Source organism: Hevea brasiliensis, chromosome 16 (genome assembly GCF_030052815.1).
Source record: "Hevea brasiliensis isolate MT/VB/25A 57/8 chromosome 16, ASM3005281v1, whole genome shotgun sequence".
NCBI lineage: Eukaryota > Viridiplantae > Streptophyta > Magnoliopsida > Malpighiales > Euphorbiaceae > Hevea > Hevea brasiliensis.
In genome coordinates this window covers 20,738,068-20,751,780 of record NC_079508.1, presented here as the reverse complement: position 1 = coordinate 20,751,780, position 13,713 = coordinate 20,738,068, and the positions used below count along the sequence as shown (strand labels likewise).

At 33.7% G+C, this 13,713-nt stretch overlaps 2 non-coding genes across 2 annotated transcripts; both read left to right on the top strand.

Annotated features, from left to right (window-relative positions):
* Positions 1 to 4,734: 4,734 nt before the first annotated feature.
* LOC131175075 (small nucleolar RNA R71) lies at positions 4,735 to 4,841 on the top strand. Its single transcript, XR_009145235.1, has one exon. It is a non-coding gene; the product is annotated as a small nucleolar RNA R71 (small nucleolar RNA).
* Positions 4,842 to 12,824: 7,983 nt separating this feature from the next.
* Positions 12,825 to 12,931, top strand: LOC131175137 (small nucleolar RNA R71). The gene has a single exon (XR_009145298.1). It is a non-coding gene; the product is annotated as a small nucleolar RNA R71 (small nucleolar RNA).
* The last annotated feature ends 782 nt before the right edge of the window (positions 12,932 to 13,713 follow it).

Genomic DNA, 13,713 nt, shown 5'->3' with positions numbered 1-13,713 from the left:
GAAATTAAATTAACTGAAATCATAAATTATAAAAAATATTTTCTACAGTAAGTGGTAAATCCAGGTCAAACCCTAGAGACTGAATTATTAAATTTTGTGCACTTGTAAAAAAAAGAAACAAAGGTTGGGGGGGGGGGGGGTTAATTCACAATTCAAAGAAGAAATCAAAAATCCAAAAATAAGATCTAAAAATAAGAAACTCTCCAATTAAATAAACTTCAGTCCAAGATAATTCTTATTCCAATGCATTGATTCGATCATGGACAAAAGAAATACAATTATATCTTATTGAATACTTAACGTAGATTTACCAAACAGCGAGGTAAACCCCTGACTTCCCTATACTCATCAATTCGAGCTCAGCACTCTTGTTGACTCTAATTATTAACTGAATTGGTATTAAGCAATCCTCATCAAATTAATAACTGCTTTAAGAAAAGGAAGTAGTTAAGTTGAACAACAATTTATGAAGCATAAATCATTTAACCCACCCTATTGTTTCCTTAGCTTATTATAAAAAACTTGGATCATAATCAATAAAACCTAATTGCTACTCATGTTCAATCTTACACAACAATTACAGATTATGAAGATGAACTAGCAATTGATCAAATCAAACAATTAACTAATAGGCCTTTTTAGCAAATCATTCAACAGATAAAAAACAATTAAATCAAAAAATAATAGATATTCAAAAAGACATAAATTAAATTAAGAACCTGGTCTCACAAATCACACATAATAACTTGAATCCCTTGAATTGAATTAAGAACTTAGCCACTCATGTTCATGGCTTACAGAAAAATAAAGAAAAATGAAGAAGAAATCTAAAAAGAATGAAGAATGAATGTCTTCTTTGGAGAATGAAGGTCTGAATTAGGATGCTCTTAGCTGCTGCCCAAAGACGTATTTATAGTAAAAAACCTAACCTAAATGATAGGAATCAAACTAGGAAAAGTTTGGAAATTCAAAAGACAGATTTTCAGCTTGTATTCACGTTTCTAAAATCAAGGCTGATTTTCAGTGACTTCCTTTCTGAATCTGCCTCTGCCCTCTTCAGGAAAGTTGTAGCCCTATTTTTTAGCTTTCCAATGGGTACTTATTCGCCCAAATCCGAGGTCTAAAACTCAAGTTATGGCCCAAAAACTGGGACTGGTTCAGATAGACAATCCAGCCCATAGTGACGATTTCATTGCCATTTTTGACAATTAAAATGGTCTCATCTTACATTCAGCCCTTCATAGAAGTTGTAAAGGTGGCTCTTAAGGTTCAATTGGGCTTGGGTTTACTTCATTTGGACATCTAAAACTCCAGATATAAAATAAATACTGAAACTGGTCGTGACACATTAAGTTTAGGCTTTTGTAATAGATCCATAGCTCATTTTGTCAACCTTGGAGACTGATTTGGCTTTGGTCCCTCTTTATCTTTTGAAGTGCTCTATCTTAGCTTTTCAATGGATTAAACAGCACTTAATTTAAAGACCCACAACTTTAGAAACACCTGAAAAATATACCAAAGGTCAAATGCTGAAAATTTCTGCAATTTAACACAATTATTCCACAATTATCTAAAAATATGCCTAAATGATAAATATATTTTAACCAACTGAATTAAACATAAAAATATACTAAAAACACTAGATGTGATGGGAGTAAAATTAATAAATTATGGACTTATCAAATTCCCCATACTTATTCCATGCTTGTCCTCATGCATGACTTAAACTCTCAATCAACTCCACGTAGAAGTTCCTTAACTTCACCCTATCACAACATTCTCTAACAAAAGATTAAAAGTTTGAAAGAAGAGGTAAGTAAGGTAATAACCATTATAATAAATTTTATCAATACCATACCAATATATCAACAATTTTTCAATACTAAACAAAAGGCTTAAAATCAATTAAGCTCACACAATTAAAGTTCCATAAAATTTTAAGTCAATACACACCAAAACACAAGGCTAATTTATCAAGGCACAACAATTATAGCTCTTTGCAAATCTTAGGGGAGATAGAAATGCCCTTTTTTTTATATTTGAAATTGGTACTTCTCTCTTGTCACAATTACCTTTTTTTTTTTTTTCAACCGTCACCTTCAGAAAAGTACCTTGCTCATATTCTAGCTAGATTTTGGCTTGAGAATCGACATGGGGTTTATGAAGACCCCTGGTTAGTTTGCCTAACTAAAATAGCAGAGCAATTTTCAAGTTTAATCTTTTATTTCTCCCAGTTTATGTATCTACATATTATAAATTGCCCTGATAGATTAAACAAAGTTCTAAAATATGCATGACACTAATTTAAAACACACATAACTAATCATTTCACCATTAAATCAAGCCTAAATGATTTATGCAGGACAAAAAATTGCTCTATGTTATGGAGAAGAGAGAAAATTCATCATTAAAGTTACTATTACCTTACCTAAAATTTCAAAAATTCAATCCAAAATATAAAAGTCATTTCAAGGACAAAGCACTCTTCTCCGAGAGTTAATAAAGAATCATGAATCAAGCTTATAAGAATAATTTTTTTTTTTATTATTGAAAAAGATTGCAGTAACAAATTTCTCCTCCCCCACACTTAAAACTTACATTGTCCCCAATGTAAAGCCCAAATACAAAAGAAAAGAGAAAAAAAATGCTAGAAAATAAAATAACATAAGATAAGGGAAAGAAAACAAATCTGATTGTGGCTAACAAGCCACCAATGGGTTGCCTCCCAAGAAGCGCCTTTGTTTAACACCGTTAGCTCGACATGGCAAAGCTCTTTAATCAACTGAATGCTCCTGAAACCCCTCATAAAATGGCTTGAGTTCATGGCAGTTGACCTTGAACACTTTGTTAGTTCCTAAACTTTGAATTTCAACTGCTACATAAGGAAACACATTAGTAACAACAAAGGGTCCAATCCAACAAGAACGCAACTTACTAGGCATCAGCTTCAATATGGAATTATACAATAAAACTTTTTACCCAATCACAAACTGCTTCCTTAGAATTAGTTTGTCATGGAATGCCTTGGTCTTTTCTTTATAGATCTTAGAGTTCTCATAAGCCTCAAGTCGAATTTCCTTTAATTCATGCAATTGTGATTTTCTTTCTAACTCATCCTCCATGCTTAACTCAAACACATCCTGCACAAATGTATCAACAATATTAATAGAAAAGACAGAATGATTATCACCAGGATATTTCATAGCATCAAAGATATTAAATTTGATAGTCTCTCCATCAAACTCCATAGTTAAGGTACCCTCATCGACATCAATTTTTATCTTGGCAATTTTTAGGAAAGGTCTTCCAAACAAAATCAAAGCTGAATTTGATGAGAGAGCATTATCATCCTCCATATCCAGAATGTAAAAATCTGCAGGAAAAATCAATCCTCCAACTTGCACCAAAAGATCCTCAACTACTCCCAATGGGTAAGCATTAGAATGATCAGCTAACTGAATAACGACACTGGTTTCTTTCAAAGTACCCAAATTTAAAGTTTGAAAAACTGAATTTGACATAACATTAATAAATGCTCCTAAATCTGCCATTACATTTTCAAATTTAGAATCACCTATTCTGCAAGGAATAGAAAATGAACCTGGATCCTTACACTTAGGGGGTAATTTTCACTGAATTAATGCCGACACATTTTCCCCCACACTGATCTTCTCATTATTCCTCAACTTGTGCTTTGTAGTGCATAATTCCTTAAGGAATTTAGCATACTTAGGAACTTGTATGATCGCATCAAGTAAAGGTATATTCACCTCCACCTTTCTGAAAGTCTCCAAAATTTCTTTCTCTTGTTCTTCTTTCTTATTTTTAGCCAACCTGCATGGGAATGGAGGAAGAACAGAATTATTAACCTTACTCAGTTTAGGTTTAGTATTTACCTCAACTTCAGGAACTTCAGACTCTTTTGCTCCTTGCTTCTTCTTTTTTATTGGCTCATGTGGAGTTTGATTATCAACTTCTTTCCCACTCCGCAATAGTACAGCACTCGCATTTTCTCTGGGATTCATGACTGTTTGTGATGGAAGCCTTCTAGAACCTTGAGCTTCCAGCTTACTCAAAGATGAAGCTAACTGACCAATCTAACTCTCTATGTTTTGAATGCTATTTTTGGTCTCCTGTTGAAACTGTTGTGTATTGTTAGCCAAAGCCTTAACAATTTCATCAAGTGACATACCTTGATTTGAGGGAGGCGGAGGTAGAGGTGGTTGATTCACTTGTGGTCTCTGCTGATGGTATCGATTTTGCACCGGTTGATTCCCATAACTCAAATTGGGATGATCTCGCCATCCTGGATTATAGGTACTAGAAAAGGGATCATACCTACATTGTGGCTGTCCATAATGTCCTACTGCATTAGCATGTTGCATTGATTCATCCCCTTGTAATGCATGACACATGTCAGTAACATGACCCAAACCCGAACAAATTCCACATACCTTAATAGTTTGCATATTCCCTACAGCCAACTGCCTCACCAAAGAAATTAAATCAGAAATCTGTTTCTCAAGGTTAGATGTACTTACCTCATTAACGTTAATGGGTGTGTGATCCATTCTCATTCCAAACTGCTGAGAGTTTGCTACCATGCTAGCAATCAATCTCCTTGCTTCATCTGGTGTTTTATCAACCAAAGCTCCTCCACTGGCAGCATCTATCATACTGCAGTCCATTGGTAGAAATCCTTCATAGAAATACTAAATCAACAGTTGCTCACTTATTTGATGATGGGGACAGCTTACACACAACTTCTTAAATCGCTCCCAATACTCATACAAGCTCTCTCCATTGTACTGCTAGATGCCACAAATTTCTTTTCTTATATTAGTAGCATGGGAAGCAGGAAAATACTTCTCCAAAAATATCTATTTCATCCCATTCCATGAGTTGACAGATCTGGAAGGAAGGTAATACAACCAATCCTTAGTTGCGCCTTCCAGTGAGAAAGGAAAAGCTCGAAGCTTGATTTGATCCTCGAAAAATCCTTGAGGTTTCATGCTAGAGCACACAACATGAAATTCTTTTAAATGCTTATGTGGACCCTCACCTGCAAGACCATGAAACTTAGGCAACAAATGGATTAGTCCAGATTTCAACTCAAAAGCAACATTTAAAGCAGGGTATTGAATACACAAAGGCTGTTGGTTTAGATCAGAAGTAGCCAACTCTTTTAAAGTTCTAGTAGCCATGGTTTCGTTTTCGGAATTTGAATCCAAATCCGAATCTGAACTTAACTCCTTTGGAGATAGGACTCCTTCAGATATAGTCAGAATCTGCTTAGCCTGCTTAGCCAATTTTCTCAACTGTTTAGCTATTTTTTCTACTTCTGGATCAAAGATCAACTCACCAGATTGAGAAGTTCTTGTCATAATCAAAAAGAAATCAAAGTAAAAACAGAAAAATGCCTCAAAACCCTAGAAAACAATCAAATTTAGCCTCAAGAGGATGGGGCTAAGGAATCCTATGGATTGATTGGTCTTGATCAAAACGTCGTTTCATTCAAAATAGGTATGGGTCACCCTCCAAATTCAAACAAACTTCTTGATGAATAGTAACACCGTAATTTTTTTTTCTTTTTTCGAAAACCAGAAAATAGCAACAACTCACAAACAAAATTAATAACAGAATATCTTAACACTAAAAACACGAAATCCAATAAATTTTAGTCCCCGGCAATGGTGCCAAAATTCTTAATGGGTGTCAAATTCACCAAAAATTAAATTAATTGAAATCACTAATTATGAAATATTTTTTGCAGTAAGTGGTAAATCCAGGTCGAATCCTAGAGACTGAATTATTAAATTTCGTGCACTTGTAAAAAAAAGAAACAAAGGTTGGGGGGGGGGGGTTAATTCATAATTCAAAGAAGAAATTAAAAATCCAAAACTAAGATCTAAAAATAAGAAACTCTCCAATTAAACAAACTTCAGTCCAAGGTAATTCTCATTCCAATGCATTGATTCGATCATAGACAAAAGAAATACAATTATATCTTATTAAATACTTAACATAGATTTACCAAACAGCGAGGTAAACCCCTGACTTCCCTATACTCATCAATTCGAGCCTAGCACTCTTGTTGACTCTAATTATTAACTGAATTGGTATTAAGCAATCCTCATCAAATTAATAACTGCTTTAAGAAAAGGAAGTAGTTTAGCTGAACAATAATTTATGAAGTATAAATCATTTAATTCACCCTATTGTTTCCTTAGGTTATTATCGAAAACTTTGATCATAATCAATAAAACCTAATTGCTACTCATGTTCAATCTTACACAATAATTATGGATTATGAAGATGAACTAGCAATTGATTAAATCAAACAATCAACTAATAGGCCTTTTTAGCAAATCATTCAACAGATAAAAAATAATTAAATCAGAAAATAATAGATATTCAAAAAGACATAAATTAAATTAAAAACCTGGTCTAACAAATCACACATAAGAACTTGAATCCCTTGAACTGAATTAAGAACTTAGCCACTCATGTTCATAGCTTACAGAAAAATAAAGAAAAATAAAGAAGAAATCTAAAAAGAATAAAGAACGAATGTCTTCTATGGAGAACGAATGTCTGAATTGGGATGCTCTTAGCTGCTGTCCAAAGACGTATTTATAGTAAAAAACCTAACCCCAAAGATAGGAACCAAACTAGGAAAAGTTTTGAAATTCAAAACACAGATTTTTAGCCTGCATTCACGTCTCTGAAATCAAGGCCGATTTTCGGTGACTTCCTTTCTGAATCTGCCTCTGCTCTCTTTAGGAAAGTTGTAGCCCTATTTCTTAGCTTTCCAACTGGTACTTATTCGCCCAAATCCGAGGTCTATAGGCCAAGTTATGGCCCAAAACCTAGAATGGTTTAGACAGATAGTCCCGCCCATAGTGACAACTTCATTGCCATTTTTGACAATTAAAATGGTCTCATCTCTCATTCAGCCCGTCATAGAAGTTGTAGAGGTGGCTCTTAAGGTTCAATTGGGCTTAGGCTTGCTTCATTTGGACATATGAAACTCCAGATATGAAATAAATACCGAAACTAGTCGTGACACATCAAGTCTGGGCTTTTGCAATAGATCCATAACTTATTTTATCAACCTTGGAGACTAATTTGGGCTTTGGTCCCTCTTTATCTTTTGAAGTGCTCTATCTTAGCTTTTCAATGGATTAAACAGCACTCAATTTGGAGATCCACAACTTTAGAAACACCTAAAAAATACAACAAAGGTCAAATGTTAAAAATTTCTTCATTTAACACAATTATTCCACAACTATCTAAAAATATGCCTAAATAATAAATATATTTTAACTAACTGAATTAAACATAAAAATACATTAAAAACACTAAATGTGATGGGAGTAAAATTAATAAATTATGCACTTATCAAGTACTGCTAAATCAATCCCCTATTGGCATGCCAATCTATCCAATCTGACACACGTGTCTAGGCAATACATGGCCACATTAGTACCATTAAGTGTTAATATGCTTTATTATTTCATTATGTTTTCTATTTATATTTTGTAGCATTTTAATTCTATTCCTAGTGGAAATACAATGTCCAAACTCATTTTCACCTAATGCATGTATTCATAAATTTCATTTATATGGATCACAATTTATCAATTACATCATCTCACATGTTACTTAGGTTCAAGCATTTTCATTTTTACTCATAATGGGAACATAAGTCCCAAATAACATTTGCACATCATTTACACCTTCAACATTTCATTTATGGTAATTATAATTCACATTTCAAGTTATGTTGGCAATGTCTCATAAGTTCTATTTGTGATGGGAATACAAGTTCCAACTACCTACTCACATGATTTAGGTGTTCATTAAATCATTTAAGTAGGGTACTATTCATATCCCAAGTTGTCCATGAAAATTTATGGATTTCAGATTTTATATCCTAGTTTCCTCTAGCAATTTGGCCAAGATGTATGGTCCATTTGGCCATACTTCCTTCATGGAAGTTGTTTGATGGTCGTCGAATCCACCAGAAATTTAATTAACTGAAATTACCAGTTGTGAAATATTTTCTGCAATAAGTGGTAAGTCCAGGTTGAACCCTAGAGACTGAATTATTAAATCTCGTGCACTTATGTAATGGAAAAAAGAAACAAAGGTTGGGGGGGGGGGGGATAATTCGCAATCCAAAGAAGAAATAAAAAATAAAAAATTGAGATCTAAAATTAAATAAGAAACTCTCAAATTAAACAAACTTCAGTCCAAGGTAATTCTCATTCCAATGCATTGATTCGATCATAGACAAAAGAAATATAATTATATCTTATTGAATACTTTACATAGATTTACCAAACAGTGAGGTAAACCCCTGACTTCCTTATACTCATCAATTCGAGCCCAGCACTCTTGTTGACTCTAATTATTAACTGAATTGGTATTAAGCAATCCTCATCAAATTAATAACTGCTTTAAGAAAAGGAAGTAGTTAAGCTGAACAAAAATTTATGAAGCATAAATCATTTAATCCACCCTATTGTTTTCTTAGGTTATTATCAGAAACTTGGATCATAATCAATAAAACCTAATTACTACTCATGTTTAATCTTACACAATAATTACGGATTATGAAGATGAACTAGCAATTAATCAAATCAAACAATTAAATAATAGGCCTTTTTAGAAAATCATTCAACAGATAAAAAATAATTAAATTAGAAAATAATAGATATTCAAAAAGACATAAATTAAATTAAGAACCTGGTCTCATAAATCACACATAAGAACTTGAATCCCTTGAACTGAATTAAGAACTTAGCCACTCATGTTTATGGCTTACAGAAAAATAAAGAAAAATAAAGAAGAAATCTAAAAAGAATGAAGAACGAATGTCTTCTATAGAGAACAAAGGTTTGAATTGGGATGCTCTTAGCTGCTGCCCAAAAATGTATTTATAGTAAAAAAACCTAACCCCAAAGATAAGAACCAAACTAGGAAAAGTTTGGAAATTCAAAAGACAGATTTTTAGCCTATATTCACGTCTCTGAAATCAAGTCCGATTTCAGCAATTTCCTTTCCGAATCTGCTTAACTACTTCCTTTTCTTAAAGCAGTTATTAATTTCTTAGCTTTCTAACGGGTACTTATTCACCCAAATTCGAGGTCTACAGCCCAAGTTATGGCCTAAAAATGGGGACTGGTTCAGACAGACGGTCCAGCTAATAGTGAAGACTTCATTGCCATTTTTGACAACTAAAATGGCCTTTTCTTGCGTCTAGCCCTTCATAGAAGTTGTAGAGGTGGCTCTTAAGGTTCAATTGGGCTTGGGCTTGCTTCATTTGGATGTTTGAAACTCCATATACAAAATAAATACCGAAACTGGTCGTGACACATCAAGTGTAGGCTTTTGCAATAGATCTATAGCTCATTTTGTCAACCTTGGAGACTGATTTGTCATTTTGTCAACCTTGGAGACTGATTTGGGCTTTTGTCCCTCTTTATCATTTGAAGTGCTCTATCTTGGCTTTTCAATGGATTAAGCAGCACTCAATTTGGAGACCCACAACTTTAGAAACACCTGAAAAATACAGCAAAGGTCAAATGCTGAAAATTTCTCCATTTAATACAATTATTCCACAACTATATAAAAATATGCATAAATGATAAATATATTTTAACCAATTGAATTAAACATAAAAACCACACTAAAAACACTAAATGTGATGGGAGTAAAATTAATAAATTATGCACTTATCAAATTTCTCCACACTTATTCCATGCTTGTCCTCATGCATGACTTAAACTCTTAATCAACTCCACTTAGAAGTTCCTTAACTTCACCCTATCACAACATTTTCTAACAAAAGATTAAAAGTTTGAAAGAAGTGGCAAGTAAGGTAATAGCCATCACAACAAATTCCATCAACACCATACCAATATATCAACAATTTTTAAACACAAAACAAAAGGCTTGAAATCAATTAAGCTCACACAATTAAAGTTCCATAAAATTTTAAGTCAATACACACCAAAACACAAGGCTAATTTATCAAGGCAGAATAATTATAGCTCTTTGAAAATCTTAGGGCAGATAGAAATGTCTTTTTTTTTTTAAATATTTGAAATTTTTACTTCTCTCTTGTCACCGTTACTTTTTTTTTTTCAACTATTACCTTTAGAAAAGTACCTTGCTCATATCCTAGCGAGCTTTTAGCCTGAGAATCAACATGGGGTTCATGAAGACCCCTGGTTAGTTTGCTCAACTAAAATAGTGGAGCAATTTTCAAGTTCAACCTTTTATTTTCCCCAATTTATGCATCTACATATTATAAAGTGCCCTGATAGATTAAATAAAGTTCTGAAAAATGCATGACACTAGTTTAAAAGCACACATAACTAATCATTTCACCATAAAATAAAGCTTAAATGATTTATACAGGAAAAAATTACTCTATGGTATGGAGAAGAGGGAAAATCCATCATTAAAGTTATTATTACCTTGCCTAAAATCTCAAAAATTTAATCTAAAATAGAAAAGTCATTTCAAGGACAAAGCACTTCTCTTCGAGAGTTAATAAAGAATCATGAATCAAGCTTATGAGAACAAATTTTATTTTATTTATTTAATTAATTAATTAATTAATTATTATTATTATTATTATTTTTAACAATTAAAAAGATTGTAGCAATAAATTTCTCCTCCCCCACACTTAAAACTTACATTGTCCCCAATGTAAAGCCCAAATGCAAAAGAAAAGAAAAAAATGCTAGAAAATAAAATAAAATAAGGGAAAGAAAATAAATCTGATTGTGGCTAACAAGCTACCCATGGGTTGCCTCCCAAGCAGCGCCTTTGTTTACCATCATTAGCTCGACATGGCAAAGCTCCTTAATCAACTGAATGCTCTTAAAACCACTCATAAAATGGCTTGAGTTCATGACCGCTGACCTTGAACACTTTGTTAGTTCCTAAACTTTGAATTTCAACAGCACCATAAGGAATCACATTAGTAACAACAAAGGGTCCAATCCAACTAGAACGCAACTTACTAGGCATCTGCTTTAATATGGAATTATACAATAAAACTTTTTGCCCAATCACAAACTACTTCCTTATTTTGTCATGGAATGCCTTTGTCTTTTCTTTATAGATCCTAGAATTCTCATAAGCCTTAAGGCGAATTTCCTCTAATTCATGCAAATGTGATTTTCTTTCTAACTCATCCTCCATGCTTAACTCAAAAACATCCTGCACAAATGTATTAACAACATTAATAGAAAAGACAGAATGATTATCAGCAGGATATTTCATAGCATCAAAGATATTAAATTTGACAGTCTCTCCATCAAACTCCATAGTTAAGGTACTCTCATCCGCATTAATTTTTGTCTTGGTAGTTTTTAGGAAAGGTCTTCCAAACAAAATCAAAGCTGAATTTGATGAAAGAGCACTATCATCCTCCATATCTAGAATGTAAAAATCTGTAGGAAAAATTAATCCTCCAACCTACACCAACACATCCTTAACTACTCCCAATGGGTAAGCATTAGAACGATAAGCTAATTGAATAATGACACTGGTTTCTTTCAAAGGACCCAAATTTAAAGTTTGAAAAATTGAATTTGACATAACATTAATAGATACTCTTAAATCTGCCATTGCATGTTCAAATCTAGAATCACCTATTTTACAGGGAATAGAAAACGAACCTGGATCCTTACACTTAGGGAGTAATTTTTACTGAATTAATGTTGACACATTTTCCCCCACATTGATCTTCTCATTATTCCTCAACTTACGCTTTGTAGTGCATAATTCCTTAAGGAATTAGGATACTTGGGAACTTGTTTGATCGTATTAGGTATTATTGACCTCTACCTTTTTGAAAGTCTCCAAAATTTCTTTCTCTTGTTCTTTTTTTTTTTTCATCTTGGCCAACCTGCAGGGGAATGGAGGAAGAACAAAATTATTAACCTTATTTAGTTTAGGTTCAGTATCTACCTCAATTTCAGACTCTTTTTCTCCTTGCTTCTTCTTTTTCGTTGACTCATGTGGAGTCTGATTATCAACTTCTTTCCCACTCTGCAACAATATCACACTTGCATTTTCTCTAGGGTTCATGACTGTTTGTGATGGAAGCTTTCCAAAACCTTGAGCTTTAAGCTTGCTCACAGATGAAGCTAACTGACCAATCCGCTTCTCTATGTTTTGAATGCTATTTCTGGTTTCCTGTTGAAACTTTTGGGTATTGTTAGCCAAAGCCTTAACAATTTCATTGAGTGACACACCTTAATTTAAGGGAGGCGGAGGTGGAGGTGAAGGTGGTTGATTCACTTATGGTCTTTGCTGCTGGTATCGGATTTGCGCCGGTTGATTCCCATAACTCAAATTAGGATGATCTCGCCATCCTGGATTATAAGTATTAGAATAGGGATCATACCTGTGTTGTGGCTGTCCATAATTTTCTCCTGCATTAGCATGTTGTATTGATTCATCCTCTTATAATGTAGGACACATGTCAGTAGCATGACCCAACCCGAACAAATCCCACATACCTTAACAGTTTGCATTTTCCCAACAGCCAATTGCCTCACCAAAGAAGTTAAATAAGAAATCTGTTTCTCAAGGTTAGATTTACTTACCTCATTAACTTTCATAGGTGTGTGATCCATTCTCATTCCAAACTTTGAGAGTTTGCTGCCATGCTAGCAATCAGCCTCCTTGCTTCATCTGGTGTTTTATCAACCAAAGCTCCTCTACTGGCAGCATCTATCATACTGCGGTCCATTGGTTGAAATCCCTCATAGAAATACTGAATCAAAAGCTGCTCACTTATTTGATGATGGGGACAGCTTGCACACAGCTTCTTAAATCGCTCCTAGTACTCATACAAGCTCTCTCTATTGTACTGTCAGATGCCACAAATTTCTTTTTTTATGTTGGCAGCACAGGAAGCAAGAAAATACTTCTCAAAAAATATCTGCTTCATCCCATTCCATGAGTTGACAGATCTAGAAGGAAGGTACTACAACCAATCCTTAGCTGTGCCCTCCAGTGAGAAAGGGAAAGCCCAAAGCTTGATCTGATCCTCTGAAACTCCTTGAGGTTTCATGCTTGAACACAAGACAGGAAATTCCTTTAGATGCTTACGTGGATCCTCACCTACAAGACCATGAAACTTAGGCAATGTCACACCTTACCCCTCCGTAAGGCATAATATGATCCCGTCGTATACTTAATAAATTACCAACTTTGTATATTGATAACCCATTAAATACACTACAAGAGATTTTAAACCTTTTTTTTTATTTCTTTTTACAGTGGTGAGTACTTTTGACAGATGTTAAAATTTTTTAATCAAAGTTAAATCACACGTTAGGTCTGAAATAGCCACAAATTTTATAAAAATTTCGGCAGAGTGCCGTCTGTATTTGGAGAAAAATAGTTCTTCAAAAACCTGTAAAAAGCACTTCCAATATATTTGTTTAATCCCAAAATCCAATATCGCTCAACTCAAATCAGCGTCCTCAACACAGTTCAAACTCAATTCAATATCATTTTCAGCAATTCCAAAGATAAAGTGCAAAATAAATGAGTATTTCAAAAGCTGAGATGAGAGAAGTATAATATAGCATTTTTACAGGCCAAAATAATTTATAACTTTATTTTACAACAGCTCAAGACCAAGTACAATATATACATACAGTTCACATACATTACAAT